Genomic DNA, 23,940 nt, shown 5'->3' with positions numbered 1-23,940 from the left:
AAGATAAACTCCAATTTACAAGCTTTTCCAGTTCATGAACCTAATGAATCCCCCCAACACTGTAAAATAAGTGGAGAGGCGTATTTTGATACTATACAATACCACTGTTCCCTGCTCAGTCTGAGGCCATTTTTCTGACCTTAGTGCTTTGAAGATCACAAACTTCAAATGCACAAAACTGGCCGAGCTTAACTAATTTAAGAAGTTGGAAACAAACTCCTGATAGATTCACTAGCAGTGTCCTACAATTGTAGATTCCAAATAAATGGTCAGACCAAACTGAATTGAATTTGTAGGGTAAAATTGGGACCAGTATCTACTAAGACATTAAGTGATGGCTCATAACAGGTGTTCACACGCCCATGCCATGCCTTGGAAAAACAACCAGTCTGAAAGTATGTGATGATCCTATTTGCTGCCATTTTTAGTGGTCTCCTTATCTTTGTACTTATGTCTGCACTGGTTGCATCTGCTGGCCCTAACGGGACTCCAGGCCTTGACATCTGCCTTCCTCAAACTCCCTAACATAATATATAAAAAAGAAAATCTATTCTTCCTTGGAAGAAAAAAAAAAAAGTTATTTTGAGAATGTAAATAGCGCCTGTATGAGATGTTGCAAGCCAGCAAACCCCCAAAACAACAGTATAAACAAGACAGTTATGATAGGAAGGAAGACAAAGTTCTCTTCCAAGTATTTTTCTTGTTTATTCCCATATTGGTAAACTGCAGAGAGATCCCTGGGGCTCCCAGGTGTTAAAGATCAGCACTACTGAAAGTAGCTGAGGGAGGGAATGTTCATGAACTACAGCCTGTCATCATTAAATCATTTGCTGAATACATCAAATTGCTAAACACAAATATTTACATATAAATCAATGCATCTATCTATTCATGTTGCTAGCACAAATACATAAAATATGCACAGAAATTATATGGAATCCTTTAAGTCTTCCCCCCAAAAAATAATCAGAAAGGAAATTCATGATGAGAAAAATCTAACTCACAAACTGGGATGTAACTGAGCATTCACATCAGTGGTTTGTGTTTGTAAACAGGTGAACCCAGCAGTTCAGAGCAGCATGAATCACCTCTGTTCATCTCAGTGGGGCATTAGCTTCATTACCGGTAAAAAGCCTGTAATGCGTTAACACTGTGAATTATTACACTCCTGAACAAAGTGTGTAAGAGGTGGAAGCAAAAAGAAAAATGCATGACATATTTGGAGCAATACCTTATTTTGGCAGTGTGGTGACCAAGCAATGCCAGCTCCCAGGTGGTCACCAGGACATGAAGGAGCCATGCGTCCAGCTCTGGAAGCTGTGACAGGGAAGAGCCTGGTTCACCAATTCCCAAAGGGATTCCTCCATAGGGAGGGATTCAAAGTTATAGGTACTTACTGTGACCATCTGTGTCAGCAGCCCCTACACTCCTCACATTGTGGTCAGACTACATAGTCTTTACTGATGCCAGTGATTTTGACCAGTGCTGGGAGTCCTACTGGTATTTTAGTTACCATGCCTATGAACAGGGGCCTTTCTCCCCTAAAATAAACGTAAGGGTTACAGGATTAGGACTTCAGCATAGCAGGATAATGCCTCTATCAACTTAAATTAAAGTATGGCATTAATATATCACCTCACAGGGCCTGAGATGGGCAGAGAACAGCTCAAAGCATCCACAGAGATCTTGTTTCCTTGCAGAATCCATCATATCCTCTCTCCCAAAACCTACATGACAAAAAGGGACCAAACTCCAAACACACAGTGGAGGTTTTAGGCAATTATTGATTTTGCTATTCAAGTAGAAAGAGCAGTTCCCATGGCAACGAACCCATCAGTTCCTACCTATAGCATCACTTGCTCTAATAACACAAACTCTTTATTTAAAGAAATATGTATGTTCACAAGGCTGCCCCTCAGGGACTGATTTCCTTTCATTTCACATGGTCATAAGTGATAATCTGCCCTGTGCCTGACTGCTCAAAAATACACTGAAGGCTTTCCTTACCTTCTGCAGTGTCCACAGGGAGTGCCGTGCAGGGGACACCCACTTGCCCACCTATTCCTAAACCCTTTCCTCATGCAGCTCCAGGCCCCTTAACTGCAGCTTTGTGCAGCCTGGTCAAGGCTGCTTGTGCCTGTGTGAGCAGGATGCAGGATCTGGCCATATTTCCAGATTTGCAAGCCAGATGCCTTGGTAACTTTGGGGATCAGAGAGGAGCATTGGTTTGCTCAGTCTGGAGAAGAGGGGAGACCTCATTGTGGTCTACAGCTTCCTTACAAGAGAAGGACAAGGGGCAGGCACCAAATTCTTCTCTCTGGTGACCACTGACATTACCCAAAGGAATGGCAGGAAGATGTGCGAGGGGAGGTTGAGGTTGGACATTAGGAGAAGGTTCTTCACCCAGAGGGTGGTGGAGCACTGGAACAGGCTCCCCAGGGAGGCAGTCACAGCTCCAAGCCTGACAGTGTTCAAGAAGCATTTGGACAATACCCTCAGACACACAGTGTGAATTTTGGGGTTGTCCTATGCAGGAACAGGAGTTGTACTCAATGATCCTGGTGCATCCCTTCAAACTCAGGACATTCTATGAACCATCTGTGCTACAGGCAGCAGGTTGGAACTGCAAGAAGTGCCAGGACCTGGGCAGGGGGACCTCAAACCAGGCACAGGGAAAGGAGGTGAAGATATGTTTTTTTGAAAATGAGAGAGGAAATAATTGAGATAGTTACAGTAAAGGAGATCAGACAAGACCTGGCTTGGGAGAAACAGATGTATTAAAGCTGAAAAAGCTGTGGCTAGGCTGAGGGGAAGAATAAATGTTAAAAGCAACAGCAGGAGGAAACAGATCAATTGGAACAGCTGGAAGTGATGTGCGGACATCAGAGATATTGCAGCACAGAGCCTTGAGAGATGCAACAAAGACTGAGCAACTGTGTACACATACGCAGGCACATCGCAAGAAGAGCCAGAGGCCACGAATGCATTGCAAAGAGCAAGTTTTATTTTAGTTACCTCTCTACTGGGGGATCTCCGAAGCCACACCTGAGCTCCCAGGCAGAGGTGACACCAGCGGGGACACAGGCGCTGGTAAGTTCAGCCCTGCTGGAAGATCCCTGGGCCTGCTGAGCTCGCCTGTATTTCAAGGTTTCAGGCAGGCGCAGCCTCCCGCTCTTTCTCAGAACAAAGCAGGAATCTCAGACATAGTGATCAGCTGCCTAGAGTTTCTCACAGGCCTATGTTATCTAACACAGAGGTTCTACTCATCAAGCACACAAGGTCAGTAAAACAATTAGTGTGATGTATGTGCTTTTTCTACAGACAGGTGCAAGTCACTTGAGCGTATTTACATTTAACTAATCTCCTCGCCAAATCTTCCACTATATCCCCATAAAGCAAACATTAATGTATTTAATAGGAGGGAGCTATGGCAGGAGCAGGGAGCTTTGCTGGGTCCGAAAGGCGGGCAGGGCACACAATAAGGGCTCTCTATCGGCCTCACCTCATGCTGTCCTACAGCGCAGGGAGAGGACAGGCCGGCAGCGGGGAGCTGGCAGAGCTTGGCCTGGAATGGTGAAGTTTTTATGGAACATGGTGCCCAGACATAGACCTGATCCTCATGGTTCATCCAGAGGTTACTACACAGGTTTGAATCGGTTATTGTGGAAATGCATTGCGTTCAGGAGCTGGGTGGGCAGCAAGCCTGTTGATACATCCGAAGAGGTGAGGGAGAAAAAAGTATAAACAGAAAAATGGGAAGAGAAGCAAAAGAAAACTTCACCCTACTTGCTTAACATGCATCTGCCAAGATATTACAGATCAGCTGAAAGCTGGAGGGGACAGTTTTTAACAGTTATGATGTTTGCTGAGTACATTCGAAATTTAACCTAGATGCTCTCAAGTAAGATTTTTTGTCAGCTCATATGTTTCTCTCCATTCTTAGCTTTCAGGCTGGAAAACCAATATTTGTGTACATCTTCCTGCCTTCAGAACTTGCCTGAGTGGATCCAGTTTCTGAAAAATCCTTTCTTCAGCCTATTTTTGTTGTTGTATTAGACTGTTCTTGACTGCTTAAAAGAACAAGAAAAAAAAGGGGGGTGTGGGGGGAGGAAGCAAGAGTTTTCTGTCTTTTTTGCTTTCCCATGCTAGTGCCCAGGTCTGTAAATTCCCACTCAACACAAGGGAACACCTGTTTCACAGAGACAGCTTGTACAAGAGTGTTATCAAGTGTGAAGCAAACCAAAGGGTGACAGAGGGTAAGACTTGTAGCGTATCAGTGAGTCCACTAATTCAGCAAATGAAGACAAAACTGTTCCACCATTGTTAACTTGCATTTCAGTCAGTTCATATAGCTGAACACACAGTCCTTCTAGGACATGACAGAACGATTAAAAATATGACAGGAAAGAAAGTCACTGATATTTTGTATCATGCACTGCTTATCTAATACCAATGATTACTAGAAAAACTGCTTATTTGCCCCGAAGGCATAGAAACTTCAGGTTCTTGCTATTTTGCTTCCTTTCCTCTTTCCAATTTTCCACTGATTTTCACGGTATTGAAGGCTCTGTATCACGCTTAAGGATCAGCCTATAGAGAAGCATCAAAGAGGGACAAGAAAATTACTTTCTAATTCTTTCTTACAGCAGGACGTTTTTATAGGTTTTTTTTTTTTTCACTATTCATTTCTGGATCTGCACAGAAGGGCTAATTATTAGGAATCTGAAAGAAATTCTCTGGGAATACCTGTGGGCATCAAGGTGCTCCATATGGAAAGGCTACCTTATTATTCCCATTGCAGCACAGTCCTCGGTTGGCTACTGTCATGGAAACAGAGCTATGCAAGATAGATATCCATTTACAAGAGTGCTGACATCAATTAGATGCAGCCAATATATGAATAACAGAAGTCTTCTCCCTGCAAATATCATTGCTGCACTGTTCACAGCAGAAGAAGCTGTGGCATTCATTTTTTTTTTTTACTTCATTGCTGAACAAGGCTGAGATGCAATAGGAACGATGCCCTTGGCATCTCATACAAGGACACATAAATAACAGTAAGCCTCTTCTTGATGCCCATCGCCTTATTTGTGCCTTTATAATGCAGAATCAAGAAAGACTCGTGTTTCGTGATCACATCCATTAGGATAGAAAGGAGGTGGGGAAGTGGACTGTTCTATTTAATCTGAGGATAGAAGGTGAGGATTGACTGGGATGTCGACATGTTACCATTCTATGAATTAGTCATGATGGTCCAATTATCTTCAAATATGTAAAGCACAACCTTTTAAGCAGACTAATTTGCAAGCTTGCTTCATGGCCCTCTGCATCAATTTACCACTTAGTCCTAGATTAAAGGACTGAGTTTGCCTTGGAGAGGTGGCACTGCAGATGTGACAGCAGGGGCATGTGAAAGCAGCACTTCTTTCTTTTCTCCTGCAAGAGCAGGGTGCTCTCTTTGTGTGTCATGGAGAGAGAAAACTTGACCACCCTTTCTGCAGCACAGGCTCATCAAGAACATGATTATCTCCTGTATTAAGTCCGAGAATAAGAAAGAAGGATGAGAGAGGATGTGAGGATGGCAGGGGGTTAAAATTTTAAAGTTTTTATCCCCTCTAAGGCTGCTCTGAAAGCAGAATTGGGCCCAAAGCATCACCATCCTGTGTGGATGTTATGCGATGCATGCAATAGGCAGTTTGGTCACTTAGCTGTACCTACTTAAACCAGCGCACCATTAGCAATACCATGGTGATTATGTTAAAAAGCAAACCTAGGGCGACATGTGCAAGTGCTGTAAAGGACCAGGGAGCTGTGCAGCCATATGGTGAGTCATCCTGTACCTTCCCCAGGCTGTTTCACTGCCTCAGAGGTTCCCAGCTCAGGGCACCATGGGTAACCCTCCTGTTCCTCCATACTGTGCTTTGTACGGGGGAAGAGACTCACACTCTTTGCCATCACTGAGTACCTGACTTGAAGGGGCCACTAAAGCTGCAAAGAAGGTGGAAAATACTGCACTAATAAAGACAGGCAGGTCTGGGACAGGTGAGAATGTACACCTCAAGTCGAAATAAATTGCAAACATTTCTATTACACAGCACTGAAGGAGACCATGAAACAGAATTTTACCACTTCTACCCACATTTCAAAGAATTTTGTTAATTGGCAAAAATACTGAAAAATAATAATTTGTGATCTAGCAAATCTACCCTATAGCTTTAGGCGGATGCAGTTCAATCTACCAGCTGTATCCAGAACTTTGTCTAAACCTGATTTGTAAGAAACTTTCTAGGCTTATGAGGAAAAACACATATATTTACAGGTGAACCCAATCTATCAGATAAGCATTAAAAAAATTCAGTGTCAACAAGATTAATCTAACTAAATTCAGGCTAAAAGAAAGGAGAAAGTTCCTTTCTACACTGATTGATGGAACAAGGCAGATCACAATGTGTTGGATCTTAACTGTGGAAAGGATAACTTTTCAGAAGAGAGATACTTGAGTTCAGTTGAAAAATTTAGGCATTAATCAACAAGTAAAATTAAATCACATGACCATGTGACAGGAAAAGTCGGATTCAAGGATCATAATGATTTGTCCAGCATTTAACTGGACTGTTCCCTACCTCTCTGACAGTCAGAATGAGGACCTCTGCCAGGAAAAGTTCTTCAGGTGGGGGATGCCCTCAGCTTCTGGCTGCTGTTGGAAGCCCTCTGTGAAGGGCTTCAATTGGATTTTTGCTTGTTCAGCACCTCGCCATTCGTACATATTAATTTACAGTTGTGAAAACCTGTTTTCCCTTAATGATCTGGGAACTGCACAGAATCAGGATTTCTGTGATTCCCACAGAAATTATTTCTAAATTTTATCCTATCCTACATTTATCCAGGTTTCTACAAAATATTCAGTTTTTCAGTGATCCATAGATAATTCTTCTTTCTGCAGTATGCAATCAGATATTTAGGTATTAACTGTTTCAAAGAGAAACACTGAAACTGGAACCAGGTGTCTGTACTAGTGAATGCCCCAAGAAATAAACTTTTAACCATCCATCAGAGAAAAAAAACATCTTCTGAACCTTTCTCTGGAAGCAGATGTCAGTTTACAACGAAGCAGCACTGAAGAGTGGTTTTTGACACAAATCACAAAAAGAGGATGATGGGCGATGGTGCAGCAATACAGCCCAAGACAAATTAACAGATGCTTTCTCTGCTTTTTCCAAGTCTCCTGGGGCAGGCAACTTTGGATTTAACTGCTGAAAAAGCAGTTAACCATAGTTTGATGCCAGATGTTAAAGAATTGAGTGGGATTTTCAGGAAAGGGTTCCCATGGAGAAGGATCAGCATGCAGCTTTTGGGGTGACATGCTGGAGTCAGCAGGGTAGCAGCCTTCTCCCAGGACACAGAAACTGAGGGCGGTGGGGCAGAAAGGTGGAGGCTTCTGCTAACTGCTGATTTAAAAAAGAAAAAAAGCCCCACAACAACATAAACAACAACAACAAACCACTATAGGTGAAAGCATTGTTCCCTTCACACTATAAAACACAGGGAGGCAGCGCAGAGCGCTGGTAAGAGGGACAAAAGCAACTGGAAGTCGGGAGACAGGCCCAAAATGTGCTTTGTGTTTGCAGAATTTGTTTAAATACATGAGTCTTCTCGTAATTTAAATCCATGGGGATTTTCCCTCCTAAGGAAGCTAATTAAACTACACAGCATGTTTTGTTAGCTAACAAGTAGCTTATATCCTTTATGGACCTATGAAAAAGCCCAGGAAAGCTGGGCTATCACAAGCAAGTGCTGTACACACAGTACTGATGTGGCCAGTGCATACTGCTGTGTGACATCAAACACACCAGTGCTTCTCAAATATGTGTCTAGGCTTTCGTAGCCTTTTTTTTTTTATTATTATTTTTCAGTTTCTATCCATTTCCATCTGAGGCAGAGGTTATTTTCCACTCAGCTGGCCAGTTGCAGGCACAGCTCAATACCACTCTGTACATGGGGACACTGCATAAATACTCATGGAATGGCAATAACTAAGAGAATAATTCTGGATCTTGCCTGCTTGAATACAGGTAGAACCGGAAGCGGTGGGTCCATAGCCACCTGAGTTTGGGAAGAAAAAAATTGCAGATGGACTGGTGTCCATGCTGTCCCCTGTCCCCTTCCCTCTGGCAAGAGCCCCCATGTTGGCAGCATCACCCACGCAGTCCCTTGAGCTGGGTGAGCTCCCCGCCAGCCATCACTCTCCAACATCAGGACCTGACACTTAATTTACTCTATCGTTTTCTTCGATGATTTTGTCCCCGTGCATGATCAACCTTGTGTTTCAAAATCTGCACTGCTTGCTTTTGCTGTGCATGACCTTGGATGTTTAATCACAAGCAGTCCGTAGCTTAGCCCTGAGCTCAGCATCCAGACAAAGGCCAGGGTACAGTTAGTGCTCCTGGGAAATCTGCATATTGCTGGAGAGCAGCCTGCAATCTTCCTCCCATGCCCCTGCAGCTACAGGGCACATCCTGACCCTGTGTAACTTCGTCTCAACCACTGGTAGTGATGGAGATATATGCTTCTTTGTCCAGGTTTCACAGACCAGTTGAGATCAGACTACACCATCTTTACAGCTAGGATAAGAAGGATGAAATGGGATTTTAAAGAAATCTAGTCTTTCCAAGGGGTAGTGATAGACTAAGATGCATAGTACAGGAAAACAACTGGTACCTGAAACAAGTTTTAACTTGGGTTAGTTTTGTTGTTCAGGAAATTTTACCTCTCGTTTTGAACAGTTTCTCTAGCTTAGATCATCGTGCCTGCCCATTAACCAAAATGCTAATTTTCATGTGCCTTGGCTACCGTGAGACTATTGTCCCAAACCACCTCCTCTTCTCCCAGCACTTGAAGTTTAACAACTCCACCCTGCTTCGGCATCAAAAGCAGCTGCCCAGGCTGACCCTGTCCTCCCCTCTGCCAGTAGCCTTCCCTCCTGAAAGCAGGAACATCTCCGAAGCAAAGCATGGAAAACCCTGGCTGGGTTTTTTAAGGAAGCAAGACAAAGTAGAAGACTTGAATCTCTTTGGGGCAGAGACCTTTTGTTCTGCTCCCGGCAGAGCACAATTCCAACTGGCTTTGTTTCCCAGTGCTGTAAAAACAGAGTGAATTGACAATTCTAGTACTATAAGAAGTGTAAAAAGTCTGTGCATTATGGTCCATACCTCACTATGCCATCTTTGTCTTTTTTTTTTTTTTTTAACAACATGTGCAGATGTGAACATGGGTACATATCTGAAATATGTTACCTTTCTGTGGTCTAATATGGAAGAACTTACAGACCATAGAAAAAAATTAGTGCATCTTTTCATCCCATGAATTGCTCTCAAATATTTGAGGAAGGAAAGAAAGAAAATCAGAATGCAGCAGGAGTTTTACCAATAATTCCCCTATTCTCTCTCTAACCTGCAGGTGCCACATGGAAACTTCTCCTGAGAAAGAAACGCATCTTCATTAAATGCACTGACTATGATCAGAGGTTCAGTTTTTTCTACTGAGAATGAGGAAGTGCCTCACAGGGCATACTAGACAGCATGTATTTTGAAATTTGGGATACTGTAATTATTTCTATTCCATTTTAAGAATACTACATCAATAGTCAAGCAGCAAATACTCCCTCCATTGTCAACTGGAGGAAGAGCCAGATAGCTTGTTTAAAATTCAACACGTCAGCCCGAAAAAGTGCAGCCAGAGAGAAAAGGCTGTGCATTTCTGCTAACTGTCTCAAAAGAAGACAGAAGACAGACAGAGGCCACATCAGAGGTGACAGTGATGACCTGGAGTGAATCCTGCCCAGTCAGCTTGCAGAAACCCACATCCTCACTGCTGGGGCCAAGACCCCGCAGCCAACAGCCCACACCTTGCCCAGTACCCAAGCGCCATTAAGACAGCAAAACCATCTTCAGCTTTCTTTCCTTCTGGGGAATAAAGTGTCTTCTCTGCTTCATATGGTGCTGGAAAGTGAATTCATTTATACTAGTAATTGTGCAAGTATTGAAGTGGTACTGCAGTGCCTAGAAAGAACTAATAACCTCAGGTTTCCAAACCATATATGAAATTGATTCTTTTTGTGTTACTCTCATATTTAAATTCAGGCTGGGAAGCTTGACAATAGTTGTTCCTAATATTAATGAAAGAGCCTAGCTGAACTATGGGAATGAATATATTATAGTGATTTCCTAATGATCATAGAATCATAGAACAGTTTGGGTTGGAAGGGACCTTCAAAGGCCATCTAGTCCAACACTACCACAATAAGCAGGGACATCTTCAACTAGATCAGGTTGCTCAGAACCCCGTCCAGCCTGGCCTTGAATGTCTCCAGGGATGGGGCATCTACCACATCTCTGGGCAACTTGTGCCAGTGTTTCACCACCCTCACTGTAAAAAATTTCTTCCTCGTGTCTAACCTGAATCTCCCCTCCTTGAGTTTAAAACCATTACCCCTTGCCCTGTTGCAACAGGCCCTGCAAAAAAGTCTGTCCCCATCTGTCTTATAGGCCCCTTTTAAGTATTGAAAGGCCACAATAAGGTCTCCCCAGAGCCTTCTCTTCTCCAGGCTGAACAACCACCCCCAGCTCTCTCAGCCTGACATCTCTTAGAAACACTGATGTTACTCTGCACTCAAACCAGCATTAACTCCAACCCAGCTCTGTCCATCATCTCTAAAGTACAGTTGTCTGGGGAAACACACAACGAACAAAGCGAGGCAGCATGGATATCTGTGGTTATGGTTATGACCAGGTTTCCAACACTGAATAGGAACAATAATGGTGTTCTGCTGTTCAGTTCAGCACACTCACTTATACTCCTTGAAACTTTAGACATCACATAGGTCCTCATACTTACATATGAGTCACAACATTATTTTCACCTGCATGAGACAGAGATATATATATGCACACACATATATATACACACAGCAAGGAATTCTGAAGAACTCAGAAGAATAACTTTACTGTTATGTCTGTCCACGAGTCTTGAGAAGACTTTCCAAAGCATTTCATATCACAGTGAGTTGATTATACATGTACCAGAACTCATGATAAGCACCTTAGGAAGAAATAAACGCAGATAAAAGGACAATATGTCCCACCACTATGAAAAGCCAAATTAAAAGTGCGAAGAGCTTCCTGCACAGCCCACAGAACATCCTCACATCCATACTGTTGGATGTCCCTACTAACATTCATGCTTTATACCCTAAATTGCCCAGTGCCTCGTGCTCACTGTGAAGGTAACCATAGCGCTCGTCATGATGGTGTGATTTCCTGTGGCTGCTTTGTACTCACTGCTTTCACTCGAACATAATATTTTTGAAAGCGAATCAACAAAACACAATACTTGATATGTTTCTTTCCTCCAAGTAATGCTGAAAGGCCAATAGGTGCCCCAACGTACTTTTGCTTACATTCCAGTACAATGATACAATCCACAGGCTTTTGCGGCACACATTTCTTTTTGGCATGGGGTCTGAAAACTTGTAGCTTGTTATCAATAGAGTTGCTTGTGATGGAACAGTGTCATAGACTGCTGAGATGTTCTTCTACTCATTTTTCTCATGACTTACGATACAATGGCCTTTTTTTCTCTTCAGTCTTACATACATTAAAACTTTGTCTTCTGTTAGTTGACACAAAGATACACACATATACTAGTTACCTTTTTATTAAATGTGACTGATTATATGTTTTGAAAGTCAGATGTCCGTTTTCCTGAAGGCAATCTCCTTTTCATCCTGCCTTGTATCTTTCACAAAGCTGACATTCAGAAATAGATTCTTTTCAAATTAGCCTTTTACAGATCACCCAGGAGAATTTTCTGATTTCGCACAGGTTCTTCATTGTGCTTTCAACTTCTGATACTGGTTTTTACTCTTGCAATTTTTGTTCATGAAATTATTCTGCTAAATTCTACTCATCATTCCACTAAAGCCACACATGAACAAAAATATCAAAAATAAGGATTTTTTTTGAACGCAGTTTGAAATAGATGGCTTTGCTTGCATTACTCAAAATTGCAAGTAGTAATAAAAATGGATCCAACTGAGTCAGGCTAGTATGAAACTCAAGGGAGTGAAGAAGAACAGACTGGGCACCATCCTGGCAGCTGCTGGTAGTGCTAAATTAAGCAATGAAATTTGCTATGTAAAGAAGAGGATGGATTTTATTTGTAGGGACTTGGGAGGACCTCTCTGACAGACAGACAGAGATGTTTTTAAATGGTGTAAATCTGTCCAAACAACTTCGGAGGGGCCTGAAGTTTTGAACATAAGCATCCCCTTTCTAGCTAGTAAATATCACAGTTTATTTTACCTTTTTACCATTTACCTCTTTTTACCATTTACCTCGTCTGAAATCTTACTCTCCTTTTAATGATATTCTGATTTTCCTTTAAAAATGTCTTGGCTGTTTGATTCTTATAGATTGATAACTATACAAATCTACTGCTGTAATCATTCCCTCCTCTACATTTATAGCCTTGCACCCATTAGGTCTGCATATATATGTTCAAATAGGCACTTTAATCTCTGAATTTCTTGACAGAGCAATCTAATTTTTATAATTTATATTTTTTTATCATAGTGACATTTCATTCCCAGTAAATTACCAATTTCTTTTTATCAGTGAGTGCAGTAATACAGATCAACACTATTCACTGAGAAGCAGCAAGAATCCTCCTTTTACTTGACAATTTAATAAAACCCATGTGATGTCAAGAAGTCGTATACAAGAATCTTGACACAGCACTGATTTGCAGCATCTGGGGAAGGCAGGGATCAGAACCGAAAGATCACTGGAATGGTGCAATACCATCCATGTCAAATATTAAAGACTTTGTGGTAAATATTTTTCAGATTCCCTACATTATAGCATCCATTACAGCAGAATAATTTGGCTCAAATAAGCACACCAAATCAGTTTTTGTTTTGTGGTAAGTGGATATCTTTGTGTAATGATTATTACATTTCTTAAAACTGTAAGAGATTTGATACTAAAACCTGAAGGCATGTTTCCGTTCAGTACTGCCTAAAATTATAGAGAGGTGAAAGACTTAAATTGAACTAAAATTTTTTAAGGTGAACTAACCAGTTTGAACTGAAGTGAAGCAGATTTTTTCTGGTTTATTGTGTTCAACTTTGGTCCCTGCTATACAAAAAAAAGATGTGGACGAGCCAGAGGGGGTCCGGAGAGGGGCCACAAAGATGATCAAAGGACTGGGAAGCTGCCACACAAGGAAAGGCTGAGAGAACTCAGCTTGTTCAGCCTTGAGAAAAGCAGGTTTAGGGGACACTTTATCACCGTGTTCCAGTATTTAAAGGGTGGCTACAAAGAAGAGGGAGACTCCCTTTGTACAAGGAGCTACATGGAAAAAACAAGGGGTGATGGGGTACAAGTCACTCCTGGGGAGACTGTGAATGGACAAAAGAGGGAAATTTTTCACTGTGAGAACAGTCAGCAATTGGAATAATATCCCCAGAGAAGTGGTAAGTTCCCAAACATTTAACACTTCTAAGATTTGGCTGGGCAGGGTACTGGGTCATCTTGTCTAGACCATGCTTTTGCCAAGAAAGGTTGGACCAGATGATCCTTGTGGCCCCTTCCAACCTGGGATTCTATGATTCTAAGCATGAGCAAAAAGCCTTGTTTTGAACAGGCTTGGCAGAACGGTGGACCAGATCTTTAGACAGCATAAATCAGTGTGTCTCCATCACTTTCAGAGGTGTTTTCTTGAGACTAACTTCTGGTGAATAAGTCAGCATGTATTTATTAAAAGGAACAAAACTAAAACAACCCACATCACCTTGCTGTTTGCTGAAACATTAGCTAGAGATATTCTTTAGGCAAATCCACTTAAAGGGCACTTTGAAATCAATGTAGAAATAGAGGCAACAGAGGAATAAGTAATTAATACAACATAGCTCAGCCATTAAATCCATATGCTCAACTCACAGCAGGTCCCTGATTTTGCCAGCATTCAGCTCCCTTCATCATCCCTGAGCCCAACCTTTGAGACACAGGCTTATAGAACAGACAGGAAACTCTTCCAAGAAAAAAAAAACAACAACTCATCTTCTTATAGACACACTGGAAATTGCAATAAAACTGATGCTATACAAGTTTCTTAGCTCTCACTGACTGCAGAAATGTGTGAAGCACCCCAGGCACCTGGGCTCACATCTGTCTGCATGGGGCAAGCTTCCCCATCCTGGGCATATGGTCTGTGACTAATTCAATTCACATTCACTTACTAGAAGCAGAGCAGCCACAAATACAAGACTGAGGGACCAAAAGTCTCAGACAAAGGATTAGGGCATCTGCCTTGGACAGAACTAGCAGAAGTGGCTGTAAGCTACACATCTGAATGATTCAGAGCAGGCTCCTCAGCCTGGATTTCCAAAACCCCAGACAAGTGTCCCAGCCACCAAGATACTGACTACCTCAGAAAGGGTAAAATCTTCAGAACAAAAATTTCATAAGTTCTTGCTTTAATTGTAGTGCATTTAAAAACAAATTCACAGTGTCAACTTTGAAAAAAAAAAGGGGGGGGGGGCGGGCCGTGGGAAGGGATATCCTCCTTTTTCAGCCCTGTATGCCCTGGTGGTATCAGCACTGCAAGCCTAAGCACAGATTTTGCATTGGTGAGCCCACCACTTGCTGTCTCCTCATCCATGTCCCTGCCTATCTCCACAGCTGCTCGTGGAGGAACTTTGGACCATCCCTGTAGTTCTGGCTGCTGGCGGGGCCTGCAAGGTACACATTCAGACTGCAGGAGCGCAAGGGCTTGCAAAGTCACTGGACAGAACTCATGCCAGGGACAGGCTCAGGTCTGTGCTTGAACTGCCAGGCACATCCTCAGGGGTCTCTTTTCAAGAGCCAGTCTTGGTCAAGAAGGCTGTCACTTGCCCATGTAGAACACACTTTGAGTTGCAGTGATCTTCGGATACCTCATCTGCCCAAGTACAACAGGGGATCCAGCAGCTGTTACTCGATCCACCCAGAATACAGCCAAGAGCTACAACATGCCTGAGGTATTTGTATTTTTAGCTCACTACACCAAAATAGCTACTTTTGGTCAGCACTGTTGTCACTGAAGATGTTGGCCCCCAAAGATGTATTGGGATCAGAGGTAGGAACAGACAGTGTTGTTCCTGGCCCTGGCAGAGACAGCGCTTCCATTTGCTTCTCCAAGTCCCTCTCTGGCCATGATCAGAGACTGTTAATACTGCTGTTTCCGAGAGAAGTTTTTGCTCTACCCAGTTTGCATTCACACCCTGACCTATTCGGCAGGGAAATACCTTAATAATGGCATTATGAATTTCTGGGTTAGAAGATTTCAGTTTAATAAAAACAGCAATTCAGTCCTGCTTAGAAATGTCTAGCAGGAGGAACAGGTTCTCAAATCAACCTGTGGCATCACAATGAGCAGATAACATAACTGGTGAAATGCTATGTAAAGGCAATGTGTTACTGATAGTCTCAAGGATGCTACAGCGTGCAAATCTTTATGGAAAGACAGGCTCATTAAACCAAAGGTGGGAGGTAACAACTGCAAATACATGTGGATAAAGCACAAATCTGGGAATGAGAAGGCCAAAGCTGAAGACCTTTTTTGACCTTCTGGATCTCATGGCTTAACACCATTCAGACTCAGTTTCCCTGTAGCAAAACAAGAATAAAGCTATACTTCTGCTAGGGCACAACTTGCTTATATTTCTCTATAGAAACACAAAACAGAAGAGCAGCAGTATTCTGGTAACTCAAAGCACCACATGCTGGAAACTATTTTAGCATAACTTCACAAGACAAAAGCTTGAGTCACAGGCAAACCCCAGAGGAACACTGAGTTTAGCAGGTCAAAAGGAAGACATTTCACTTACCTGTTGTATGCATAAAGGCATGAGGTTCAGGGAAAGCTCTTTAAAACTCCATAACACCAAAGAAAACAAACAGTTTGGTGCTTGGGGGAGACAGGGACAGGTTTCAGGTTAGAAACAGCAGGTGAGATCACCTTTTCTCACTGCCACACAGAAGGAACACTAACATCCTTTTTGCAAAGAAAAGGAAGGATTCAGAACTCCAGCCCAAGCTAAAGGCTTAGACAATATAGTCTAGATTAAATGGTCTAAACAGCCCCATCTTTGTGCCCTACAGGAAACTTTCCACTAGCTCAGAAGTGCGTGGTATTTTTCAGTAATCCTATGATGTCTCTAGTCTGAATCCCTGCTCAAAATGGAGTCCGAGCTGAGTTCAGACTAGGTTGCTTAGAACTTCATCCATTTGGTCTTAATAAATAAAAACAGATTGCTCTTTCTCCCTCTTTAAGGGCTAAAGCAAGTTAATATTGGCTTTGAAGAGAGTCCTGCAGTCATAACAAGCAACTACAAAACAGAAAACACATTATTAAGCCAAAAATGTGACTGTGTAGTGACCGTGTAAATGAGCATGTGCTAACAAATTGCCCCAGAAACAGGCTAATGCTGTTAAAAGAAAAAGCAACAACAAAAACCAAATTCCATTCTGCATTCCACATAGAAGGTTAATTTTTTAATCAACAGTATTTTGTCATCCTTAAATAACATATCTTTCTATGACTTCCATTTGGATCTTCATGGCAGTGTAATTCACCTGATCTCAAACTCCCTCAACAGTGATTTAACAAATGAAGCTCCTGTAATAAAACCTCCAACCAAAGAAGCAGTCAAAGAACTGGGCCAGTGCCTACGTACTTGATAAAATTTAAAATATCAGGATAGATTTCACTCTTGTTACACTGTCACATGCATCAGGTTTAACAGCAGGCACTCAACAATTATATTAAAAGTAATCTGCCTAGTGAACATTACAACATTTCTTAGGTATTTGCCAGAAACAGACATTTTGCCAGCCTAACACCAGCCTGCTTCAGCGACTGGAATGTCATGATTTGTCCCAGGCAGTAACTCAGCCCAAGATAATGGAAAATGTTGTTTGGGCACACCTGCATTCAATTTTCGGTTCAAAGTTTCACACACAAAAGAAAATAAGTTATTTTACAATACTGAAAACCTCACCCATACCAGCTGAGTTTTAGTTTTAACAATGAATTCACCCAACTCAAACACTGAATCCTCCAAAAGATGAAACCAATGTAAAGATTTGTAAGCATGAAAGAATAAGAACATGCCACTGTCCTGGTCATATTGTAGAAGAGACATGCAGATATATTTTACACTATACCCTTAATGCTGGACATGAAGTTTCAGAGCACAGAGCCCTACCAGAACTTACTGAATCTGTGACGCTGTGAAGAAGAGAAGATATATATATACACATATGTGTATACACATACACATATACGGTCACTTATATATAGGTGTACATATGTACACACACAAATTAATAATAGTAACAAATGACCCTCTCCTTTCATGTCTAAACAAAGGGAACTTTCTCACAAATCATCTAAAGGGAGTAAATGCACCGGAAGATACTTGGGGACTTCAAATAAAGTCCAGATAAAAGCAATAACTTTTCAAAAGCCAGTTAAATCATCAACACACCCTGGTCTGGTAAAGGATAAGCCTTTTTCTGTCATTACATTTTCCTCAGTTAGTATTTAATAACACAGAGTCATTTTTAATAATAAGCATGGAAATAACTAACACTTCAAAAGCACACAACTTGTTGGGGATTTTCTTCCTTTGACACTTATTAAGTATTTAATTTGTTCATGAGACAAAAAGGCAAAAGTTTTCACTGAACTTGGGAAATGTTTTGCTATGAGTGACAATATAACAAGATTTTCTCAACACATGCTGGCCTGTTGCCTTGAAATCTGATAATAAAGCACATTGCTAGTACATTTAAGGAAAGAAACATCATGAAAACAATTAAAACAATTTAGATAGACAGCCCAGTTTTTCATCAGACCTACAAGGACTTCAGGTACCTGTAAAATAGATCTTTCCACCATCAGTAGAATTGCATCAGAAACAACAGGGTATCATTTCAAGCCTTGGATGCCCTAAGAGACCCAGACTCACCAAGTTTCTGAAACTATGCCTAACATAAAGCATTTATATGGCATGGCTTGAGTCAGTTGAATTACTTAGTTGCTTGAAAATAAACCCCTACACACTTGCATAACTACAACTCTATATCTAAATACTTTTCAATTATTATGTTGAATTACTGACCTCAGATTACAGAGGTCAGCTCCCTTCAGCTGCACAGACTGACTGACTCGCAGAGCTCAGCTGTGATGAATTCCTCTTCATCTCACCCTGCTAGGAAATAATGAGCTCATTTCCTTCCAGCTCCTCTCCCAGTAGTTTGGGGCTTTTCCTAAAGATATTTGTGATAAGTTACTGTAAAATTCCTCAAGGTAATATTCCTAAGAAATTTTTCCAATCTGTTTTTGTTACCAAGTGGTAGTTTCAGCCCCAGCTCTATTCTGTTAAAGACAGGGGATGCAAATTAAAAAACAGAAAAACAAAAACACAACCCAAACAAACTACAACAAGCAAACAACAACAAACACATAAATAAAACAAAACAAAAACCCCACAACAAACAAACTACAACAAAACAAAAACAAACAAACAAAAACAAACACCGCCAAACCAAAAACAAAACCAAAACCAAACATACCCTTCAATATCAAGATGTTTAATAATGGTACTTAAAAAAAAAAAAAAAGAGACAGAATATAGAAGGTCTTCTATTAAGGACTTACACAATATGAAAGTAATATTACAAAAGGCCTAGCATGTCAGTATGCATATAATTTAGTATATGATGAACGTTTAAATCCACAAAACTCTCACTTCTGTTCTACTTTTTGAGGCAGTAGCTCAAATTCCGCCTAAGAGAGCAGAAGATAAAGATTTCAGGTTTTAATACACACCATATTTCTCTTGATTTAACACAACAGAAGGGGGTGAGCCAGACTCCACTGTAGCCACCCTGGGGCACATCATGGGCTTGCTGGACCATATCCAGAGGGGTGGAAAATGAAAAAAAAATGAGCAAGAGGGTAGCAACAAGAAAGGAGGGCTTTGGGATCAAGGAGCTACACCGTGACATTTTCTAGATTCTGAAAAAATTGAAAGGTTTGAATCCAGAGGCAATCACAGAAACTGTAAATCGGCTTCAATTAGTGCTCTCCCATTATTCTTTTTGGAAAAATTGCCATCCTCAACCACAATTTACCCCAGTTCTCCCAAAAGCACTCCCACCTCCTACAGAAAGTCACCCAGCTTGAAGAGAAGCTACTGACACAGGCATCCCCCTTGCAGAGTGCCATGCAGTGGTGTGTCTGAGAATAGGAGCCTTGAAAAGATTCAGGCAGAAGGCAAAACTGTGCTTGGTTCTTGTAAAAGAAGCTAGTGGCTGGAGCCAGGGAGTTGTGTGGAGAGGAGGGCATCACTCAACAGAAGGGACATGCCTCCCCTTTGTCTTCACTTCTGCCAGTTTGGCCCTTCTCTTCCCAACAACACATCATTTTAATTGAACCTTGGTTTGGGGGTTTGATGTTCTGTTTGTTTGGTTTTGATGTTTCAATAATAAAACCTTTGGGATTAAAATACAGATTCTGTTTAACCTAAATGTCTTTTTTTTCCATTCAGCTTTTCAGTTTGGCAACCTCTTAAAGAGCCATTTATTAATATCACTCAGCCCTGATTATAGCTCCAGCCCTGAAAGACCCTTGAAGCCCAAAGTTGAGCGTGGTGAGCATTTTCTCCTAATAAAACGGGTATGGCATCACCAGCCACCAGGGTGTGAAATGTGCTTTAAAAATGCAGAGACTGCTCTCTAGAAACACCCATGGGGGTTATGGCAAGCACATAAAGGACTTTGTTAAGAATAATGTTTTAACTCAGTACCAAGTCTGCCCTGCCACACCAGATTTCTTTCTGAATTAGATGCTAATGAAACCTATGCTGATTCAGTAATCAGAGAGAAAGCAGACACGGTGTGAAGGAAAAAAACAAAACAAAACAATTTTACGCAGTGCAAGCCCTCATTCCTGTATCAAGTGTGCTGCCTCTGCCAGGAGAGGTGGTAAACCTGCTGAAATGCAATTTGTTATGCGAAGTGGCTGCCACAAGAGGGAGGTCCCATTGCACAGCAGCTGGGCTCCCTCCCTTCAGCTGCATGAAGCATCACCCACCTCTTCCATTCCCCTGCCATGGAAACCTGGTGGTCACCTGCTTCTCTTCCCCTCTTTTTTCTAGAGCCCATCTTGCACATGAAGGATGCTATCCGCTTGAAACACTCTACCTTCCCCTATCACCTCACTGCATCTCTTCCCTGCCCATAGAGAAGCTGTCCATGGCCAATGGCTAAAAGATATTTTGATCGTACATCATTCCTGACCTGGGCCAGATCTCAGGTAGCTAGGACAACACAAGGAGTTTATTAAGGCAAGTAATTTCTTAGCAGAAGGGAGGTGCAACTCTTGTGAGTAGTATCTGGTCATCACTCAGGGAGTAACTGAGACTGAGGCAAAGGGGGAAGCAGGTTACTGTGGCACAACTTGAATTTATTAAAGAATCCCTGAAGATGCCTAATCATTGTATTTATTTTCCCCAAACAAGTTGCTTCTATTCTGTCTTAGCTCAAGATCATGCTATGTGAGTTTTGTGCACTATGACAACACTGGTTTTATGCTGCATTTTGTTCTTTCTAAAGGCTTACTGGAAAAGCCTAAGAAAAAAATAATGCAAAGCATTTCATTAATATGGCTTTACATTTCTAATAATGGTACAGGAGCATGTTTTGGTTTTGTTTTTTTCCAATAAAAATCAACAGTGTGCAGGGCCCTGAGATAATTTTAAACAGAGATCCTAGTTCTGACTTCTGGTCACCCTCTCTCCTCTTGTCTTCAGACACAGACAAGGACCTTCACAGACACCCTTTGACTCTGCAAATGCTTCATGGGAAGGGATCTTCTCAGAGTCCTGTGCATCAGTGAGCCCATGATCTAGCAGAAGCTTTTGGGTCATTTGGCACAAACCCATGGCTAGTGTAACCTCTCAGAGCCTTGTGGCAGTCACTAAAGCTTTAAGAGCTTGCAGCAGTGGAGGGTCTGGCTTGTACAGATGGAGGCAGAGCTCCTCTGAGAGCTTTGCACAGTTTTGGAAGAGGTTAAAAGCATGCAAGATCCTCCTGCCATGACTGGATTGTCAGGCAGCCTCCCCTCTGTCTTTCTATATTTAAAAAAAGAAACAAAACAACACCTTGGTTTTCGGGCAAAGAGATTCTAGACAAAAGTGAAATACATTTTTCCCATAGAAATCCTCTCAGACCCAGAATGAAAGAGGGTGAAATCCAGCAGCAGCATCTCCTCTGTGCCTGGGCTAGACATGAGGCAGCAAAAAATGTTCAACTCCAGTGAACGGTATTCTTCTCCTGATCTTCACACACTGTGCCCTTCATTGTTGGCCTTTCAAGCACCTCCTACAAAACTGAGAGGACCAGGCTGGAATTTCTCTTCCAGACCAAGGCCAAGAAGGTATGTAAGGTAGGAATGGAGCCCACAAAAATGTTTCTTTCCTACTCCAGAATTCATGAAAAAGTCTTCCCTTCTCTTGTTTTCCCACATACATTCTTCCCTGTTTTCTCTTCTTAACTTTGGAAACTTCACAACCTCTGGTTTTGGACTTCATTAATTGTTCCAATACAGAGCAATGGGCTGAAAAAAAAATGTTGTGCTTTGTCCATTCCCTACAAAGAGTATGGGAGATGAGTGGAAATATCTGTTTGGTTAGAAATCAGAATGGTTTTCCCAACACCTTACTTAGTTACTCATGCAGTGCCAGGACCACAGGGCCATGGTGCGCACACCTTTTCAGATTAACAAGAGCCTCCTGTCCCCAAAGCCTGTCAAGGCCAGCGATGGGGACCGGTGATACAGAAGCAACATATGCCATCTGATCAGCACAAGCGCCAAACACCTACACGCTGTGTTTGGAGAGCACTGACAGGTTCGCGTGGATTCAGGACAACTCTAAGCATGTGCTTAGTCTGGGACATGGAGTTGGTGAGATGGTGGTGAGCTGACAGACACAGGCTTGTGTTTTGCCCTAGGCTGGGGCCTTAATAACAGCAGTGTTTCCCATAAGGCTGCTGCTAAAGGAGCACTCTATTCTCACACAGCTGGGCAACATAGGCATCATTCGGAGAAAAAAAAAAAAAAAAAATTACTGGCTTCTACATGATAAGAAGTAATGGAAGACTGAGGGGCTGCATCCTATGATTGATCTGATATTCAAAGATATCTCTCCAAGCTGGCAAGGCTCCAGGACCTGCCAGTGCACATCCTCCCCCTTTTTTGGTATAATTCTTCCTGACAGTCCACATGAATTAGCAGCCCTCTGGCAGTAATTGCTCTTCAGTGAGAACACAGACTAAAAGCATGTACAGATCTTGTTGCGCTCCTTCCCAAGAAACTCCCACCTGCACCTTGAGGCGTGAGGTGAGGGAAAGCAGAAGAGAGAATACTATAAAATAACTACAAGAAAGAAATTTAGAAAGCCATGGCTCTGCCTCCAAGGACCTCGTGCTCCCCACTCTGGTTTGGGATTGTTCAGATAAAGTCTATTTCCATGGGCAAAGTATGAGCTGGCAAGGCACTGCGTCGAGCATCCCAAATATGAGATTAACCTTGCACAATTTCTTCCAGTGGGACTTCATTGTCCTTACAAGTAACTAATGCCCATACTGCACAAAGAGCAAAGGTCATGTATTTGGTGCCATTTTACTGCTTCCAGCCACAGGCAAGACCCACTGTTCTGTATGGGAGCCAGAGGGTTATTTTCAGAGACTCCAAAAAGCTGAGAAAATTCTTTGCCGGATTATGTTAAACTAATGAGACTGTCTACCCTCTCATTTGCAGTGAACACTGCTGATGAGTCCTTGCTTTCGGAGTGTTTCCATGCTGCTCTGTCAGACGTCACTCCAGACCCTTGCACCAAAGTGCAGAGCAACATTACAGCATTGCAGAGATTACACGATGGCGAGGCTGACCTCTGCACACATATACGCTCATGTTAGCATGTAGCCCATGCTAGATTTCCACATCTTAGTCAGTTTTTTGGTTTTTTTTCAAAATAAACCACAGATTTTGGTGAAAATCCAGACCGGATCACAGCTGAGCTGAATACAGCTTTATGAAGCACACCTGAGAGACCCTGGAAAACATTATGTTCTTTAAAGAAACAAACAAACAAACAAACACACGTAGTTTTCTTTAACAATCAGACAGAACTGAGTCAGTGTTTGGGAGTGATCTCTAACTTTTAAATGTCTGTCTCAGATATATCATTGGAGTTGGCTCCAGCAATTTGCAAGTTTTAGGCCCTCATCAAAATACCTACATGCAGATCAGGTATTATTGTTATAATTGAAAAAGCTTCTCAAGTAAAGATTATTTATAGATGAGATGAATATTGAATAAATGTAATCCATTAATTAGCTAAAGACCTATGTTAATCAGAAAGCAAGGAAGGGAGAAACACTAGCTCATTAAGCATTTAGAAGCATGTTGTGTGTGCTTCCAGGATTCAGTTACCCTCTCTCCATAACACAACTGCTTTTTATTTAACACTTGGAGGTGCGTGAGAAGTCCAATGTCCTCGTATGTTAAAACTCAAAACTGTCAAATTATATAGTGTTAGTCATGAACACGAGGAGAAACAAGTCAAGCAGTATAGGATAAAAATTTAGCACTACTACTCCACAAATCGTTTGCATTCTGCATACAAAGTCTGACATTTACATAAGTAATAGCAGGATTTGTGGTCATGCATTACTTATTCATACCTTGTGTGGGATAACTCAAAGGTAAAGCACTAATTCGTTAATCTCCCCTGATCCATAATCCTAAGAAATCATAAAACCTGCAAGACAC

At 41.8% G+C, this 23,940-nt stretch overlaps 1 protein-coding gene across 1 annotated transcript in view; it reads right to left on the bottom strand.

The window, feature by feature from the left end:
• RPSA (ribosomal protein SA) overlaps positions 1 to 23,940 on the bottom strand; it is a 92,540-nt gene that overhangs the window by 15,107 nt on the left and 53,493 nt on the right. The gene's annotated exons all lie outside the window — the stretch shown is intronic.

The sequence above is a fragment of the Streptopelia decaocto genome (assembly GCF_964273445.1).
Source record: "Streptopelia decaocto genome assembly, chromosome: 2".
Classification (NCBI taxonomy): domain Eukaryota; kingdom Metazoa; phylum Chordata; class Aves; order Columbiformes; family Columbidae; genus Streptopelia; species Streptopelia decaocto.
The sequence above is the reverse complement of the archived record's forward strand: the minus strand, read 5'-3'. Positions and strand labels throughout refer to the sequence as shown.